The following is a 19,358-nucleotide window of genomic DNA, read 5'->3' as shown; positions in this document are numbered from 1 at the left end:
AAACCTTGTGGGGGGGGATGGGTGAAGGGTATCAAAAGGTACAAACTTCCAGTTATAAATAAATAAGTCCTGGGGTTATAATGCACAGCATGATGACAATAGTTAATAGTATTGTGCTGCATATTTGAAAGGTGCTAAGAGAGTAGATCTTAGAAGTTCGCATCACAAGGAAAAAATTCTATAACTCTGTAGGGTGATGGATCTTGACTTACTGTGGTGACGACTTCACAATATACAAAAATATTGAACCATTACGTTGCAAACCTGGGAACTAATATACTGTCGTATGTCAATTCTACCTCAATAAATACAAAAAAAGGGACTTCCCTGGTGGAGCTGTGGTTAAGCATCCACCTGCCAATGCAGGGGACACGGGTTCGAGCCCTGGTCCAGGAGGATCCCACATGCCGCAGAGCAACTAAGCCCGTGCACCACAACTACTGAGCCTGCGTTCTAGAGCCCACGAGCCACAACTACTGAGCCCGTGCACCACAACTACTGAAGCCCGCGTGCCTAGAGCCCGTGCTCCGCAACAAGAGAAGCTGCCGCAGTGAGAAGCCCGTGCACCACAACAAAGAGTAGCCCCCGCTCGCTGCAACTAGAGAAAGGCCACGTGCAGCAACGAAGACCCAATGCAGCCAAAAGTATAAAATAAAAAAATTTTTTTAATTTTTAAAAAAGCGAGTCACATGAATGTTTAAAAATAAATAAATAAATACCAAAAAAGAAAGGCCACGTGCAGCAACGAAGACCCAATGCAGCCAAAAGTATAAAATAAAAAAATTTTTTTAATTTTTAAAAAAGCGAGTCACATGAATGTTTAAAAATAAATAAATAAATACCAAAAAAAGTCTTTGGATACAAAGAAAAGACAAGACCTTGTGTTAGGACAGCTTGGCATAGGTTTTCCCCGTCTGGCCTCTCAACTTTTTGTATTATTGCCGTATCACTGTAATAGGACTCTAAGTAAATTTAACTGATTCTGCTTGGAAAGTTAACTGGACAACCATTCTAGAGAGCTGGAAAGTGGATTCACTGACCACAGCCATCTTGAACGAAGATAAACACACCCAAATGGGCCATGGTAACAAGATGGCCACGAGGCCAGTTCTAGGTTTTTTTTCAGAAAAAGATAAATCTTAACAGACATGGTAACTATTTTTTTTATTTGAATTTTATTTTTTTTATACAGCAGGTTCTTATTAGTTACATATTTTATACATATTAGTGTATACATGTCAATCCCAATCTCCCAATTCATCCCACCACCACCCCCCTGCCCCCAGATATGGTAACTATTAAACTTAAATTTACATTTTTTAAAAAGCAAGTATAAACACACTAAAAGAAAGGAGGAAATCTGGTTTGGCAGCTATTCATGTGGCAAAAGATCAGAGGACTTCAGAACCACAACTTCAATATAAGGTAACAAAATCATGTAGCTAGGAGACAATTTACATAAAAACAACATTAAGGGAGAAACAGAAGGCCCAGTTCTCATCCTAGTTCTATCACGTACTTGGATTTAACGTGCAGGTCTTGGGTTCTCATCTGTAAATTGATAGGATAACGATGGTATCTTCTCTGCCTACCTCACAGGATTTTGAAAGAAACAAAGATTATGAATGTACAAGTGCTTTGAAAATCCAGGGTCTGTTCCCTTGAATCTGGCTATTAGTATTATAAAGACGTTCATATACATGCAGCTACAAACAAGGGTAACCGTGTTTAGGAGGTACACTCCAAACCAATAATACGCGGATATGCCTCCCAAGGGGCCCAGGGTCTGGGGCCAGGCCTGTCCCTTTATCCGGATGTTCAAATCTTTCAGGAGAATCTATTCGTCTACTTCTTGGCCATTTTTTTTAATTCGTAAAAGCAAATGTAATCACTAACAAAATTAATAGAGATTGCAGGACTCTCAAACTGGGTTTTTAAGAATTACCTGGGGATTGTTAAAACTATGGCTGCCCACAGGCTTCCCTGGTGGCACACTGGTTAAGAATCCGCCTGCCAATGCAGGGGACACAGGTTCGAGCCCTGGTCTGGGAAGATCCCACATGCCACGGAGCAACTAAGCCCGTGCGCCACAACTACTGAGCCCTCACGCCTAGAGCCCGCGAGCCACAACTACTGAAGCCCGTGCACCTAGAGCCCGTGCTCCGCAACAAGAGAAGCCACCGCAATGAGAAGCCTGCGCACCGAAACGAAGAGTAGCCCCCGCTTGCCGCAACTAGAGAAAGCCTGCGTGTAGCGACGAAGACCCAACGCAGCCAAAAATAAACAAACAAACAAACAAATAAAAACTATGGCTGCCCAGACCCCACGCAGACTGAACTAACCAAAATCTCTGGGTGGCTGGGGATAAATAAGACCAGGCCATTTGTATTTTAAGAAGCTCTCCAAGTGATTCTGGTGGCCTGATTACTGCTATTATTATTACGTTGTTATTAATATTAACTGCCAGCATGAACACATGACAGGAATTCCATATACCCACTCAGTATACGCCAGTCACTGTTCTCAGCATCTTACATATATTATCTCACTTAATCCTCACACAGTCCTACAAGTAGATACTACTACTAACATTGCCCTCCCTCCACCCTCCTTTTATAGAGGTAATCACTGAAATACAAAGAGATGATTTCACTGGCCCATGGCCCAAAGTCACAGGGCTAGTAAGTGGCAGAGCCAGAAAGCACAACAAAGTTTGAAAATCCTTGATAAAGTTTCCTAACCTACAACAGTAACTGTATACTCTGGTCAGTATAAATAAATTCTGCTTTATTTCAAACATCGCATTTAAAGGACCCTAACAAAACCAAGTTGTCTCAAGAGAGCGTGGTGAAATCAGGTTAATCCATGAGGGACAAAGGGTCTAGGGCTGTTTACATACTTCAGCATCACCAGCACCAGTTTGTAACCGTTTTGTCTGTCTTCTCTATTAGACTGTGAGTGAGCCCTTGAGGTGCGGGGACCGGGTATGTCTTTTCAACTGTACCCTCGTGGTACCTGGTATCTAACTAAAGAAAGAGTTTAATAAATTAATCAATAAATCTAGAGAAGGCCTGATGACTGTCCTGGGAAATGAAAGGCTCTTTCATAGAAAAGAAACAGACGTGATTCATGTTGCTTCCGGGGGTACAACTAAGATCAACAGGTAAAAGGGGAGGGGCAGTTTTGGAGACAGTCTAAAATACCTTTCTAGCAACCAAGACCTGTCCAGAGACAGGAAAGCGTGCCTGCAGTTTGTGGCTAAAGACCAAAATATCGTAGATAAAAGGCAGGATGTGGGACTATGGGGCCTCTAAGAGCTCTTCCAAGGCTCAAATTCTGTTACTCTAAGTTACGATACATTCCTTTATTCCTTCTCACATTCTACAGTGACTAGTTACACCAGTGCAGTCGTCCAAGCACAGAGGCTACCACAAAGTGTTCTACAAACTCCAGATCCCTCAAGGATCTAGAGAAAAGTAAATCACCGGAGTGAATCTTCCAAGGAGGAAGATAATGGATACAACAGGGACCAGCAAGGAGGCAGGAGAATTCCAGGCAAGAAACAAGAGAAAAGTCAACAAAGGTGTTATGGAAGCAATGTTGCCGTTTGAACATATCTGAGCTACGTCTTTAGGGATCCTTGTGGGGAAGTGGACTTCGGCTGCCGTAAGGATCTGGGGAGGAAATGCATTCAGCATGGCAGTAATGGTCTGAGCATAAGGGAGGCGGGAAAGCCCTGGGGTGACGAAGACCCGGCTAGAAACACTCAGGAAATTCTGGTGCTAAAAAGAAAAGGCTTTCAGAGGTCAGTCAGCCAAACACACACACTCTTTATGGATGCCGACCTGGTTGCACTGGGTAAAGAAAGCTTAGTTTACTTTCTTAAATTACATTTCACAAACCAAAGACTGAATCATCAGTGATTCTGTCTTTAAACATTTGTTAGTTTCTGCTACTGTCTATTCTTTCCACTATTTGACAACCAGACTTGCAGTTATCAAAACTCTTATCAAAACTCAGCTCTGAGCCTAACATTTACAATCCCTTAAATGATTATAACATTTACCAACAGTACTATGAAATAAAAAGTATTATCTACCAATCTAAAAAGCTACAACTTTATAAGTAGAAGACTGTTAAGAATAAATGGAGTCTGAAAAAATTAATTTATGTCTCAGGTCCAAAAAACTATCTCACCCAATTTATAAACTGTGAGATTAAGCCACCTAAAAAAAAGAGAATTAACAAAGGACTGAAGGAAAAAAATCTAAATCCCAGACCAATGAACAAAATATAACACATCTGAATGATAAACTTAATGGTCTTCTGGCCATTCATTTCTCAACATCCCTGTCAAACTATTTTAAGGATCTGAAATCTTGCTCTATAAAAAGCAAGTTCCCATCATCTGAACTACACTTGAGAGATTCTATCGCAGTAGTTACTGAAGCATAAAAAACCAAGCTTCAGATTTTTGCTTCTTGTTAGTACAAAAAAATGCCTACCTGTTTTACATAAAGTTGAGTCTGTGGCCAAAATCCTGGCACACTAGGAGATCAAGGTTTTCAGTTCTAACACTGATTTAAGGTGCGAAGGCCTTTTCCCTACTTACTACCGCTTAAATTGTGACATGGAGATAAAATATATGACACCTCCACCACCAACAGTCTCTTCAAAGGATTTCTGACTCCGCTTAACCTTAGCTGGGAGAATATAAAACTACGGCTGAAAACTCCTCAACAAAAATTAAAACTTTAGAAATCTGAAACTGCTACACGTTAGCTGATAAACTATGAATTATAGAAACTGAGATCTGAGTAACAATTGCCAAAAAAGGTGCAATTACACAATCTCACAAAAATGGATAAGCAAACACCTCACCAAAATTTAAATCTTTCTTAGCAAATCGAGAAGATAAATAATGTTCAGTAACTCTGGGACACTGTGGTGTAATTTTTCGTATCTAAATGGTCTCTGCAGCAATGTTACTATTCTCCACTGCTCCCTTTGCTTTGGATGAGCAAAGGAAGTCCAGGATTCCTCATATCAAGAGCACGGCAAATGTCACAATAATAGTAATAAAAGCAACAATTTCTAAAGCCATCATTTATGCCGGACTCTGGCCCCCGAACAGGGTGCAAGGCACATGGCAGCAGGCAACTATTTCTCGCTTCTGATTCTTCTGCATCACTGCCTCCCAAAGGACTAGAGAATCTAAAGCTCTGGACGCCACATCTACAAATCAAAGTACCATGTTTAAAGAGCTCACAGGTTCTACGGATGGTCAGCAGTTAATGAACGAACCCCAAGACAGAGAAACTCACCCAGATGCAACAAAACACGCTTCAAGGCTCCATCTAATTTTTGTTTTTAATTTTTGGAGTAAACACAAGTATTAAAAAAAAAAATTATGTAATGAGTGAGACTCTGGAAAACCCGACGCATCCGAGCGGCTCGTTAAACGGGAAAGCAAAATGCGATTAGCTCCATTGTAGCCAAGCAGGCTAACGTGCAAGAGCACCCACTCCTCTCCGTCAGAGCGTCCCTGCCAATACCGAAGAACAACAAAGGCAAGTTGAGGAGGCTGCACAAGGCTTAACTCAGCACTTGTCCGCTTTGCCAGCCTCCGAAGAAGCTCGCCGCGGGCCCAGGGACCGCGGGCTCCCTGCGTATCCGGCCCGGCCCGCGCTCGGCTTTGTCTGGCCCGCCTGGACCCGTTCCCCCCGGATCTTCCTCCACACCCATCACTCGCCCGTGACTATAGTTGTGGTGGGTTTCTCCCCCTCGCCCCCTCCCCTCCTCCCCTCGCGAGCCCCGGTCTTTTCAAACGCGGCTTCGCCCACCCGGCCTGGGAGACTCGGGTCGGGAAGGGGGCCCGGGGTGGGGTCCGGCAGAGGAGAAGAGAGGGGAACACACAAAGCCGGGCTCACCCCACAGCCGCCCCCCTCCCTCTGCAAAGCAGCCTGGGATCAGCGACCTGCGGGCTGGATAAACAGCCCTCCCCTCCCGCTCCCCGCCCGGCTCCCACCTAAGGGCCGCTCCCTCCCCCCAAAGTGCACCCAAGAGCGGATGACAGCGCTGGACCTCGCCCCCACCCAGCCTCGGCGCCCACCACCGCGAGGGGGGGCTGGGGCCTGGAAGGGCTGGGGTCTACACATCCTCGCCCTAACCGGGGACTTACAGCCGTATTAGTCGCTCCTGTTGCCCCTGCGGACCACACGGCCGCCGCCTTCTCCTCCACCCCAATGAGGTTAAGCGCTTGGTGCGGGGATTAAAAAAAAAAAAAAAAAAAAAAAAAAATTAGAAGCCCAGAGCGCCTGCGCAGTGCGGTCTCTCTTTTTTCCCCTTACCGCCACGACCCGGCTAGACCATAGAGAGTGTAAACCGAGACCAGAGAGGCGCCTGCTTCTCTATGGTAACGCCCCCGCGCAGGCGCTGCCCTGGCTGCGCCGGGCTTCGGAACCTGCAAGTCCCTGGAGCTTTTGCCTCCTTGGAGAACGTCAATTGGCCCTGATGGGGACCCGTAGGGAAAAGTTCTTTCAGGAAAGGGGGGCCAGAATGGAGTTGGGCACACCCCCCCCTGAGAAGTTGCGGCAAAACTCAGGCAAGGCGGGGAGGGTCGGATCTAAGCGGCCATGGCAGTAGGGCACCAGAAAGCAGGGAGCGTAGAACTCAGGAGGAACCAAGAAAGCCTGGGTAAAAGTCGTCCGGCCGGAACTTCCTCCGGTGGGGGCGGGGGGTGTCTAATACCTGAAGGAACCGGCCTTTCACTTCTGGGTTACGCGCGTCGCGCCCCGGCCAGGCGTCCGGGGCGAAGGAAATTGTGCCCTGCGACTTCCCGTACCTCGGCTCCCCTTTCCCCGCTCGAGGAGGCGCGGGCGCTGGAGCCGGAAGTACACCTTTTTAACGGTTCTTTTCCCTTTTTGAAACCGAGCCAGCCCCGTGGAGGCCTCGGGGACACTTGAGACTTTCTTCCTCGAGCAGCTGCACAGATGAGGCTGCTTGTGTCCCCCCGTCGCGTTGCTCTTGGAAGACGTGTGGGAGAGTGTCTCGGAGGTTTATGAGCTGTGCAAGTTACAGGGCTCCCTTTGAGGACCCCGGAGGCCCCACAGTCGTTCCGCCTCGGGCCCCTGCGCTCGCGAGTAATTTGACGTTGAAAGCTTTTGTGAGATTACACACTGCTCCGTGGAAACCACTCTTAAAGTGTGAATTGGCTTCCCTCCGTCTCGATTCTTGTATCGGAGCTCCTGCTAGTGGGGGATGTCGTGTGTTGGGAGACCTGTGAGATCCTACCCTTGATAGTCCGGGGCTTAGATGTTGTGGTTGGAGACACCCAGCTAAAACAAAGCCCCGTGTAGACTCCTCTGTGGAGTGCAGGGAAGGGAGCGGACTGTAGTCTGAGGAGTAGCGATGACAAGGAGGATGTGACTCCCGGTTGGATCTAGAAAAGGGGACATCTTTGGGGCGAAAGCACAAGCGGCCTTTTGAAAATGGATGGGTGATGATGAAAGAGCATTCCAGAGAAGATTGCGTGGAGCAGGGGCTCAAGAAGAAGTGGGTATCATACTGGGAGTACAATGAAGAGAGCAGTCTAACTGAAATGGGGAAAGAAAACAAAAAACAAAAAACGGGACAAGTGAAAAGGTTTCAATAAATAGGATGGGGAATTTTTAATTTTTGATTGTGGTAAAATGCACATAACCATTTTTAAGTGTACAGTTAAGTACGTTTACATAGCTGTGCAACCATCTTCAGAACTCTTTTCACCGTAGGAAACTGGAATTCTTTACCCATTAAGCAGCTCCCCATTCCACCTCCTCCCAGACCCTGGCAACCACCCTTCTACTTTCTGTCTCTATAAATTTGACTATTAAGGTTCCTCGTGTAAGTGGAATCATGGTCCTTCTGTGACTGGCTTATTTCACTGAGCATAATGTCCTCAAGGTTCTTCCAGGTTGAAGCAACTGTCAGGATTTCCCTCCTTTTTAAGGCTAAATAATATCCCATTGTGTGTATGTATATGTATGAGGTATACATATGTATATATCCCACAATGGACCCTTGCGTTACTTAGACCTTTTGGCTACTGTGACTAATGCTGCTATGAACATAAGTGTACAAACATGTCTTTGAGACCCTGCTTTCAGTAGGATGGGGAATATTTTGAAAACAGGTAGAGAAATCCACACTGTTTCAGGTCCTCAACTAGGAGTAGTAACATGGTGAAAGAACTATTTTGGAAAGTGACCCTGGCAGGGGCAGCTCAATGCATTTTCCATTTATAGGAAGCATTTTGGAGGCTTTAAGATATGCCAGGCATTGTACTACTACTTTATGTAAATTATTGCTATGTCATTGAATCCATCAAAATAAACAGCAAGTGATTACTAACCACATTTTACAAGTGAGGAAACCAAGGTTCTGGGTTACAGGTGGGCCGAGGGGAAGCTCACCAACCACACATAAACACAAGTGATCAGCAAACAAACTTCCATGGGAGCTGGGCACCCATGGGCACTGACTAGTCACTGGTTTGGACAAGGGTGCTGAAAATCAACAATTTACATGTAAGAGGGAGGATTCACAGGAGAAAAAACAGGCTGACACCAAGAGCTTTCACTCTCAAATTACTGATGTCTGAGGGCTTAACACAGCAAACCTGAATCTTCCAAGGTCCCTAAAAGAACACTGGAGTTTGATTCCAGGTCTCCTTATTGCTCTTAAAAAGTATAAAATGCCAGGTAAGTATACCTTTGTCTGTAATAGAGAAATTAATAAGACACACCATTTCCTACTCAACACTTCATCTTTAACTTTGCTTTCTCTAAAATCCTGTGAGACCATTTAAAGCAATAATCTCCTTCTGGCAGATGAGTAAATAGAGGACCCGAAAGGAAAAATGATTTCCCAACGTCACATGGCTGATTGGGACCAAGGCTGCAACAGACCTGAACCTCCAGAATTCCCGTCTGTGTTTTCGGCTCCCTTACAACAGTCTGAGTGAGTGGACAGTTTGTCTCTTCAGTTAGCTTCACCTTCCTCAGTGATACATATCCAAACACCCATGAAGCTAGTGCCACTTAAACATTGAGGCAGGACTTCCCTGATGGCACAGGGGTTAAGAATCCACCTGCCAATGCATGGGACATGGGTTCGAGCCCTGGTCCGGGAAGATACCACATGCCGCGGAGCAACTAAGCCTGTGCGCCACAACTACTGAGCCTGTGCTCTAGAGCCTGCAAGCCACAACTACTGAGCCCACACACCACAAATGCTGAAGCCCGTGTGCCTAGAGCCCGTGCTCCCAACAAGAGAAGCCACAGCAATGAGAAGCCCACGCACAGCAATGAAGAGTAGCCCCCGCTCACCACAACTAGAGAAAAAGTCCACGTGCAGCAACGAAGCCTCAACGCAGCCAAAAATTAATTAATTAATTAATTAATTTTAAAAAAACGTTGAGGCAGAGAATATAAGGGCATCATAAACAGCATTCACACATCAAAAATACTGTGTACTATGTGCCAGCCGCTGAGCAAAGCAAGAAAGAATCCTTGTTCTTAGGAAGAGGAGACAGAAAACAGTAATAAATAGAATATATACTGTACCAGGTAGAATAAATGTGGGAAAAAATGAAACAGTGAGGGAATTAATTAGGGAGTGCTGAGGATAGGGAAAGGGATTTCTGTTTCAATAGGACAAGGGAGGAGGGGCCCTGAGAAGTAAACTGAGCAAAGATGTGAAGGAGGTGAGAGAGCAAGAAATGTCCTTTCCCTGGGAGAAGGGCATCCCAAGTAGAGACCAGGGCAGAAGTCATTCTGAGACAGGAGACGCCTACCACATTCTAAGAACTGAAAGGAGAGTCGGAGGGGAAAGTAGGAAATGAAATCAGAGGTAAGAGGATGCCAAATTGTGGCATTCAGGGGCTTAAGTTCAAACTGTGGATTTCAAGGGCAATATAAGAATTTTGGCTTTTACTGAGATGGGGAGCTATTGGTAGGTTTTAAGCAGAGAAGAAACATGATTTGACTTCTTTTTATTGATAATTTATTGAAGTATAGTTGATTCACGATGTTGTGTTAGTTTCTGCTGTACAGCAAAGTGATTCAATTATACATATATGTATACATTCTTTTTCATATTCTTTTCCACTGTAGTTTACCCCAGGATACTGAATATAGTTCCCTGTTCCATACAGTAGGACCCTGTTGTTTATCGACTTCTGTTTTTAAAGGCTCACTTTAGCTTCTGTTTTGAGAATAGACTGTAGGGGAGCAAGAGGGGGACAACTTAGGAGGCTAGTAAAATACTACAAGTGAGAGACAATGGTGACTTGGGAAAAGTGATAGCAGTGGCAGGGTGAGGTGTCTGCATGGCACACGGATTTGTTGAGTGAGTTGATGGAGGGAGTGAGAGAAAGGGGAGTCAAGAGTGACTCCCAAGATTTTGGGCCTGAGAGCCTGGGAGGAGCAGGCTGGGCGTGGGAGGAGATAAGAAATTCAACTTTGGAGATGTTAAGTTTGGGATGCCTATTAACACATGGAAATATCAAGAAGAAAGTTAGATATATGAATCTGGAATTTAGAAGAAAGGTGCAGGGCACCTGGGCATGGAAACTTAGGAGACATCAGCATTTAGAGAATATTTAAAGCCATGAGATCATCTAGATAATAAGTGTAGAAAGAAATTTGAAAAAATTAAGAACTGAGCCCTAGCATTTAGGGCAATTAAAAAGTGGGGCACTCTAGAATTTAGGGATCGAGATGGTAATGAAACTAGGAAAGGAAATAGAAAGCAGCAACTGAAATAAGAGCCACCAAGTCAATTACAGTGACTCCCCACCCAGAGAGGGGATTGGTGCCAGGACCCACTTGGATACCAAATTCAAGGATGCGCAAGTCTCATATAAAATGGCATAGTATTTGCACATAACCTATGCACATTCTTCCATATACTTTAAATCATCTCTAGATCACTTATATCACCTAATACAATGTAAATGCTATGGAAATAGTTGCCAGAACATGGCAAATTGAAGTTTTGCTTTTTGGAACTTCCTGTAATATTTTTTTTAATATTTCTGATCCCTGGTTGGTTGAATCTGTGGATGCAAGACCCGAGAATACAGAGGGCCAACTGTACTCATGGACTGTTGGCTGTAACTCGAGTGGTGACGGTGAAAGCCTGATTGGAATTGGTTCAAAAGACAATGGTAGGGGGCCTTCCCTAGTGGCACAGGGGTTAAGAATCCGCCTGCCAATGCAGGGGACACGGGTTCGAGCCCTGGTCCAGGAAGATCCCACATGCCGTGGAGCAACTAAGCCTGTGCGCCACAACTACTGAGCCTGCGATCTAGAGCCCGAGAGCCACAACTATTGAAGCCCACATGCCTAGAACCTGTGCTCTGCAACAAGAGAAGCCACTGCATTGAGAAGCCCGCGCACCGCAACGAAGAGTAGGCCCCGCTCACCACAACTAGAGAAAGCCCGTGCACCGCAATGAAGTCCCAACACAGCCAAAAATAAATAAATAAATAAAAAGACAATGGTAGGAACAGACGTGGAGAGAGGGGGCGATAGGCAATTTGGAGGAGGAGTTTGGTTCAAGGGTGGGGGGCAGAAAAGTGGGGTAAAACTTCAAGCAATAGGTAGGGTCAAAAGAGTAGTTTCTAATTATTTACATCCACAAATATTTTAGTATTTCTAAAAGATAATATTTTTTTAATAAACATAACCTCAAGGCCATTATCACACTTAAAAAATTAACAGTACAGTCGTCCCTCGGTATCCATGGGGGATTGGTTCCAGAACCTGCAGCAGATACCAAAATTCACATGTGCTCAAGTCCCACAGTCAGCCCTCTGAATCCAAGGTTCCACATCTGTGGATTTAACCAACCTCAGATCGTGTACTACTGTATGTATTTACTGAAAAAATCCATGTGTAAATGGACCCACGCAGTTCAACTGTAATAACTAGTATTATCACTACCCTGTCAATCTTCAAATTTCCCTAATTATCTCATAATTTTTTTGCTACCAGATGGATTGAGGTATAATTAATATACCAAACAGTTCACCCATTTAAAGTAATGCATTCAAAGGGTTGCACAATCATCACAATACGGTTTAGAACATTTTCATCACTCCAAAAAGAAACCCTATGCTCATTTGTAGTCACTACCCAGCCCTAGGCAACCACTAATCAACTTTTTGTTCATAGATTGGCCTATTGTGAACATTTTATGTAAATGGAATCATGCAATATATGACTGGCTTCTTTCACTTAAGCATGTTTTGAAGGTTCATCTATACTGTAGCATGTAACATTACTTCATTCCTTTTTATCGTCAAATAAAATTCCATTATTTATATATATATATATGCCACATTTTGTTTATCCATTCATTAGCTGATGAACATTAAGTTGTTTCAAACCACTTTTTTGGCTATTATACATAATGGCATTCTGAACATTCTATTACAAGATTTTGTGTGGACATGACATAAATTGTAGCAATGTTTTCTTAGGTCGGTCCCCCAAGGCAACAGTAATAAAAGCAAAAATAAGCAAACGGGACCTAATCAAATGTAAAAGCTTTTGCACAGCAAAGGAAACCATAAACAAAACAAAAAGACAACCTATGGAGTGGGAGAAAATATTTGCAAACCATGCGGCCGACAAGGGCTTTATTTCCAAAATATACAAACAGCTTATACAACTCAATAACAAACAAACAACCTGATCAAAAAATGAGCAGAAGGGGCTTCCCTGGTGGCGCAGTGGTTGAGAATCTGCCTGCCAATGCAGGGGACACGGGTTCGAGCCCTGGTCTGGGAAGATCCCACATGCTGCGGAGCAACTAGGCCCGTGAGCCACAACTACTGAGCCTGAGCGTCTGGAGCCTGTGCTCCGCAACAAGAGAGGCCGCGATAGTGAGAGGCCCGCACACCGCGATGAAGAGTGGCCCCCGCTTGCCACAACTAGACAAAGCCCTCGCACAGAAACGAAGACCCAACACAGCCAAAAAGAAAGAAAGAAAGAAAGAAATTAAAAAAAAAAAAAAATGAGCAGAAGACCTAAATAGACATTTCTCCAAAGAAAACATACAGATGGCCAAGAGGTACATGAAAAGATGCTCAATATCACTAATTATTAGAGAAATGCAAATCAAAACTACAATGAGGTATCACCTCACACTGGTCAGAATGGTCATCATAAAAAGTCTATAAATAATAAATGCTGGAGAGGGTATGGAGAAAAGGGAACCCTCCTACACTGTTGGTGGGAATGTAAATTTGTGCAGCCACTATGGAGAACAGTATGGAGGTTCCTCAGAAAACTAAAAATAGAGCTACCATATGACTCAGCAATCCCACTCCTGGGCATATACCTGGAGAAAACTCTAATTCAAAAAGATACTTTCACCCCAATGTTCATTGCAGCACTATTTACAATAGCCAAGATATGGAAGCAACCTAAATGTCCATCAACAGATGAATAGATAAAGACGATATGGTACATATATACAATGTAATAATACTCAGCCATAAAAAAGAATGAAAAAAAAAGAATGAAATAATTCCATTTGCAGCAACATGGATGAGATGGACCTAGACATTCTCTTACTAAGTAAAGCAAGTCAGACAGAGAAAGACAAATCACATATGATATCACCTATATGCGGAATCTAAAATATGATACAAATGAACTTATTTACAAAACAGAAACAGACTCACAGACATAGAAAACAAACTTATGGTTACCAAAGAGGAAAGGGAGTTGGGGAGGGATAAATTAGAAGTTTAGGATTATCGGATACAAACTACTGTATATAAAATAAAAACAGCATGGTCCTATTGTATAGCACAGGGAACTATATTCAATATCCTGTAATAAACCATAATGGAAAAAATATATTAAAACTAAATCACTTTGCTGTACACTAGAAACTAACACAATGTCGTAAATCAACTATACTTCAATAAAAAACTAAAATGTTTCCCAACCAGTGATCGAACCCATGCCCCCTGCATGGGAAGCTCAGAGTCTTAACCACTGGACCGCCAGGGAAGTCCCCCACTGTGGTTTTGATTTTCATTTACCTAATGACTAGTGATGTCAAGCATCTTTTCATATGCTTCTTTGCCAACTTGGATCTCTCATCAGAGAAATGTCTATTCAGATCTTTGTCCATTTTTTAATTGTGTTGTCTTTTTTTTGGCCAGGCAGCTTGCAGAATCCTAGTTCCTCAGTCAGGGATTGAACCCGGGCCCCCTGCAGTGGCAGTGCAGAGTCCTAACCACTGGACCACCAGGGAATGTCCGTGTTGTCTTTTTTATTATTGAGTTGTAAAAGTTCTTTATATATTCTCAATTTAAGTCCTTTATCATATATATGATTTGCAAATATTTTCTCCCATTCAGTGGGTCGCCTTTTCACTTTCTTGATAATGCCCTTCAAAGCACAAAAGTTTTTAATTTTGATGTCAAATTCATCTATTTTTTTTTCTTCGTCGCTTTGTATTTGGTATCTAAGAAACCATTGTATAATCCTACATTTTCTTCCTAGAGTCTTACACTTTGGGCTCTTACATTTAGGCGTTGACCCATTTTGAGTCAATTTTTATATATGGTATAAAGCAGGGGTCCAACTTCACTCTTTTGCATGTACCTATTCAGTTGTCCCAGCACCATTTGTTAAAAAACCTATTCTTCCTCCATTGAATTGTCTTGGAACCCTTATCAAAAACCAGTTGGCCATAAATGTGTGGGTTTATTTCTGGACTGTAAATTCTATTCCACTGACATGTGTATTCTTATGCCAGTATTACACTGGTTTTTTTTTTTTTTTACACTGTTTTGATTACTGTAAGTTTGTAGTAATTTTTGGAAATCGGGCAATGTAAGCCTTTCAACTTTATTTTTCTTTGGATTGTTTTGGCTATTTGGGGTTCCTTGATAGTCCATATGAATTTTGCTATCAGCCTGTCCATTTCTGAAAAAAAAAGGCAGTCATAATTTTGGTAAGAATTGCATTGACTCTGTAGAGCAGTTTGGAGAGTATTGCCACTTAATATTGAGTCTTCTGATTCATGAACATGGATATCTTTCCATTTATTTAATCATTTTTATTACTTTCATCAATGTGTAGTTTTCATAGTATAACTTCTGCAATTCATTTGCAGAATATCTATTCCTGTATTTTTTGATGCTACTATAAATGGAATTGTTTTCTTAATTTCATTTTCAGAATGTTCATTGCAAGTGTATAGAAATATAATTAATTTTTGCATATCGACCTTGTATCCTGCAACCTTGCTGAACTCATTTATTAGTTTTGCAGTGGCTTCCTTGGCATTTTCTGTATACAAAATCATGTCATCTGCAAATAGGGATTCTTTCTGATTCTTCCTTTCCAAACTGGATCCCTTTTATTTCACTTTCTTGTCTAATTTTCCAGCTAGAACTTCTGGTACAATGTTGAACAGAAGTGGTGAGAGTGGACCTCCTTGTCTTATTCACGATCCTAGGGGGAAAACATTCAGTCTTTCACTATTAAATATGATGTTAGCTGTGGGTTTTTCATATATGGCCATTATCAGATTGAGGATAGTGTCTTTTCTTCCTAGTTTGTCAAGTATTTTATCATTATCCTTAAAGACTTTTGGATCTTAACAAGTCCATTTTCTGTGTCTATTTTGATGATCATGTGGTTTTTGTCCTTTATTAAGTATTGTGTATTACATTGATTTTCAAATGTCAAAACAACCTAGGATAAATTCCTGGGATAAATCCCACTTGGTCATGGTATGTAATCCTTTTAATATGTTGCTGAATTTTTATTTGCTAGTATGTTGTTGAAAACTTTTGTATCTATATTCATAAGACGTATTGGTCTCTAATTTTCTTGTGATGTCTTTGTTTTTGGTACCAGGGTAATACTGGCCACACAGAATGAGTTGAGCTGGGAAGTATTCCCTCCTTTTTTTTTAGAAGAGTTTATAAAATATTGCTATTTATTCTTTTTTAAATGTTTCATAAAATTCACTAGTGAAGCTGTCTGGGCCTTAGCTTTTCTTTGCAGGTAGTTTTGTTTTGTTTTGTTATTTTATTACTAATTCAATCTCTTTACTTGTTATGTCTATTCAGATTTTCTATGTCCTCTTAAATTTCAATTTCAATAGTTTGTGTCCTTCTAGGAATGTATCCATCTCATCTAAATTATCTAATTTGTTGGCATTCAGTTGTTCATAAAGTTCCCTTATGATCCTTTTTATTTCTGTAAGGTTGGTATTAATGTACCTGTGTCTTTTTTTTTTAACAGATTGTTCACATCAGGATCCAAACAATGCCAATACATTGCATTTGACTTATTTGTCTTCTCAGGTCTTTTTTTTTTTTTTAATATTTATTTATTTATTTATTGGTCTTAGTTGCAGCAGGCAGGATCTTTAGTTGGGGCATGTGAACTCTTAGTTGCAGCATGCCTGCAGGATCTAGTTCCCCGACCAGGAATGGAACCTGGGCCCCCTGCACTGGGCACGCAGAGTCTTACCCACTGAACCACCAGAGAAGTCCCTCTCAGGTCTTTTTAATATGTAGATTTCCCCACTTCAATCTTATTTTTTCTTGGTACTTATTTACTGAAGAAGCCAAGTTATTTGTCCTGTTGGTTTCCCACATTCTAGATTTTTCTGATTATATTCCTGGAGGTCTGTAACATATTCTTCTACCTCCTAGATATTTGATAGTGATGTATGTTTTATTCTTTTTTTTAAAAATATTTATTTATTTATTTGGCTGCTCCAGGTCTTAGTTGCGGCATGTGGGATCTTGTTCCCCAACCAAGGATTGAACCCGGGCCCCCTACATTGGGAGCGCGGAGTCTTAACCACTGGACCACCAGGGAAGTCCCCTATGCTTTATTCTGATTCAGATTTGAATTTTTTGGCAACTACTTCATACATCCAAATCATGAGGCACATCACTGCCAATAGTCTCTTCTTGTGACGTTGGCAGTCATGGTTGACCATTGCCTAGGTTCGTTATCACATTTGGAATAGTCCGATTGAAGGCAGAGTAAGGAAGGCAAAATAAGGGAGCACCTGTTGATCTGGAGTATGTGGGATCATTTGGAAGTTCTCTTTTGATGTTCATGAGCATGACATTCTACACTGTTTTTAGAACCTTGGAGTCAGGAGGTGAGATCTACTCCCAGCTCTGCCACAAACTGGCTGAGCATCCTTAGCAAATCATCTTACCTCTTTGGGCCTCAGTTTTTCTATCTATATAATCTTCTCTCATGAACTTGGCTGCACTGCCTTTCCCTACATCATTTACCACACTGCACTGTCATTTTGAGTCACCTGGGATTAGGCATCGTCCCTGCTTTTCACTGTGTGATAGGTCAACTCCACCTGCCCATCTCCTTTCTTCTGAATTCAAACACCACGTGAATCCAACTGACCTTAGTTGCTTTCAACCTGTAATTCCTGACGGCAGCAGTTCGTGGCCAACTCTTGAAACTAACAGGTCTGACTAGAAGCTGACAGTCCTTACGCCCCATGAACTTAATACTTTACGTTTATAAAAAGTCAAAGGATGGGACTACCCTGGCTGCCCAGTGGTTAGGACTCTGTGCTTCCAATGCAAGGGGCGCAGGTTCAGTCGCTGGTCAAGGAACTAAGATCCCACATGCCGCGCATCGCAGCCAAAAAAAAAAAAAAATGTCAAAGTCACGATGATACCTTTCTTAACAATGGTTCCTCTTGGTCCGTTGATAACACAATGTCTCAATTTAAACAAAAAGTATGTGTGCCATGCCTCAGAAAATAAATTAGATTCCTCTTAGTGCCAAGCAGGGGGAAAGTAGGAAATGTCTACTGCAAAGAGACTACCAGCCACTTCAGGGGATTTACCAGACAGCTGCTGGTATAAGTTACAAAGACAATGCTAGCCCACACCTAGGTGAGCAGTCAAGACATCTGCCCCATGGCAGGTGGGGTAACTTTTTGCCTCTGTGCGCTTTCAACTTGGACGTATGAAAAATATAGCATCCCTGAAAGCTGTCCAGAGATTTGACAGCACCAGTATTTATCCAACCAGCTTGATGGAAATGACAGAAGAGAGAAATTTCAGAGCCAAGGAATTGTTTGAAAGCACCTCAAATTCTGTCTTAGACTCATGGAATGTTAGATCAAGAAGGTACCTTAGGGATCATTTAATCTACCACCCATATTTGACTATGAGAAAACGGAAGCTGAAGCAGTGAAGCGATCACCTTAGGTCTTGCACTGCTAGTTAAGACAGAGATTCAGAACTGGGACTGAAGCATCCTGACTCCGTTTCAGTCACGTTAAAGCTGGCTGATGAGTACATTTGACAACCCACACTTTGAACCCACGTTCCAAAAGCTATCCTATACCCAGCTCATGAATGCCCGTTTCTCTGAGAATTAAGCAAACAGGTTGGAATATTTTGGAAGGAAAACACTGGCTGTAAAGTGGGGAGAAATTCCTGTATAGACTTGCTCACTGGAAGCGAGTCCTTGGCTTCCCCAAGTCAACGAACAGTCTTAGTCATGAGGTTAAAGTTAAAAACTGATTGTGTCACCTGACTGAGAACAGACAACCTTTCTGGGAAGCAGTGGGCTGAAATGAGAACTGAATAAAGGGGTTGATGGAAAATTGAATTGGAGCTATCTCACAACACTGGGAGTTACTGTGTTTCGGTTTGCTTGCTTTGAATGAAGTATTTCAGGCAAACAAAAGGAATAGAAACTATGATGAGCTCTTTGTATAGCCCCACCTGATCCCATTTCCTTCTACTGAGTTGTTGCTTGTATTTCCATACCCATTCTTGTGTTTTTCCTATTTATAAAGTGTCCATAAGTGATAGTATTTTTTAATTTGTTCATATTTTAAGTTTTATATGAATGCTATCATACTGTATATATCTTTCCGCAACTTGTTTTTTCTCTCAATACTACGGTTTTGAGATTTTTTTTACAGATAAAGAGGATAGCTCCAGGTCATTTATTTTAACTACTCTATGGTATTCCATTGTATGAATGTTTTCACATGTATCTAATCTCCCATTAAATAGACATCTAGTGAGGTTTTTTGGGTTTGTTTTTGTTTTGTTTGTTTTTTGGCCTCGACTTGTGGGATCTTAGCTCCCCGAACAGGGATCGAACCCAGGACCCCAGCAGTGGAAGTGAGGAGTCCTAAGCACTGGACCACCGGGGAATTCCCATCTAGTGAGTTTTGAGGGGTTTGGTTTTGTTTGTTGTTGTTGTTTAACCTTGCTACTATAAACATTTTTATAAAACTCTCTTCTGATGCTTGAGTGCAAGTTTCCT

The 19,358-nt window shown here is 42.3% G+C and overlaps 1 protein-coding gene and 1 non-coding gene across 11 annotated transcripts in view; both read right to left on the bottom strand.

Annotated features, from left to right (window-relative positions):
• The window catches only part of CLASP1 (cytoplasmic linker associated protein 1), a 263,250-nt gene extending 256,987 nt beyond the window's left edge, over positions 1-6,263 (bottom strand). For all 10 annotated transcript variants that reach the window (XM_036857233.1, XM_036857234.1, XM_036857237.1 and 7 more), the window contains exon 1: positions 6,182-6,263. The gene's annotated coding sequence lies outside the window, so the exon portion shown is untranslated. The remainder of the gene's footprint in view (positions 1-6,181) is intronic.
• A 7,980-nt stretch (positions 6,264-14,243) lies between these two features.
• TRNAG-GCC lies at positions 14,244-14,316 on the bottom strand. Its single transcript has one exon. It is a non-coding gene; the product is annotated as a tRNA-Gly (tRNA).
• Between the last annotated feature and the right edge of the window lie 5,042 nt (positions 14,317-19,358).

The sequence above is a fragment of the Balaenoptera musculus genome, chromosome 7 (assembly GCF_009873245.2).
Source record: "Balaenoptera musculus isolate JJ_BM4_2016_0621 chromosome 7, mBalMus1.pri.v3, whole genome shotgun sequence".
In the NCBI taxonomy this organism is placed as follows: domain Eukaryota; kingdom Metazoa; phylum Chordata; class Mammalia; order Artiodactyla; family Balaenopteridae; genus Balaenoptera; species Balaenoptera musculus.
This window is presented reverse-complemented; position numbering and strand designations above follow the sequence as displayed.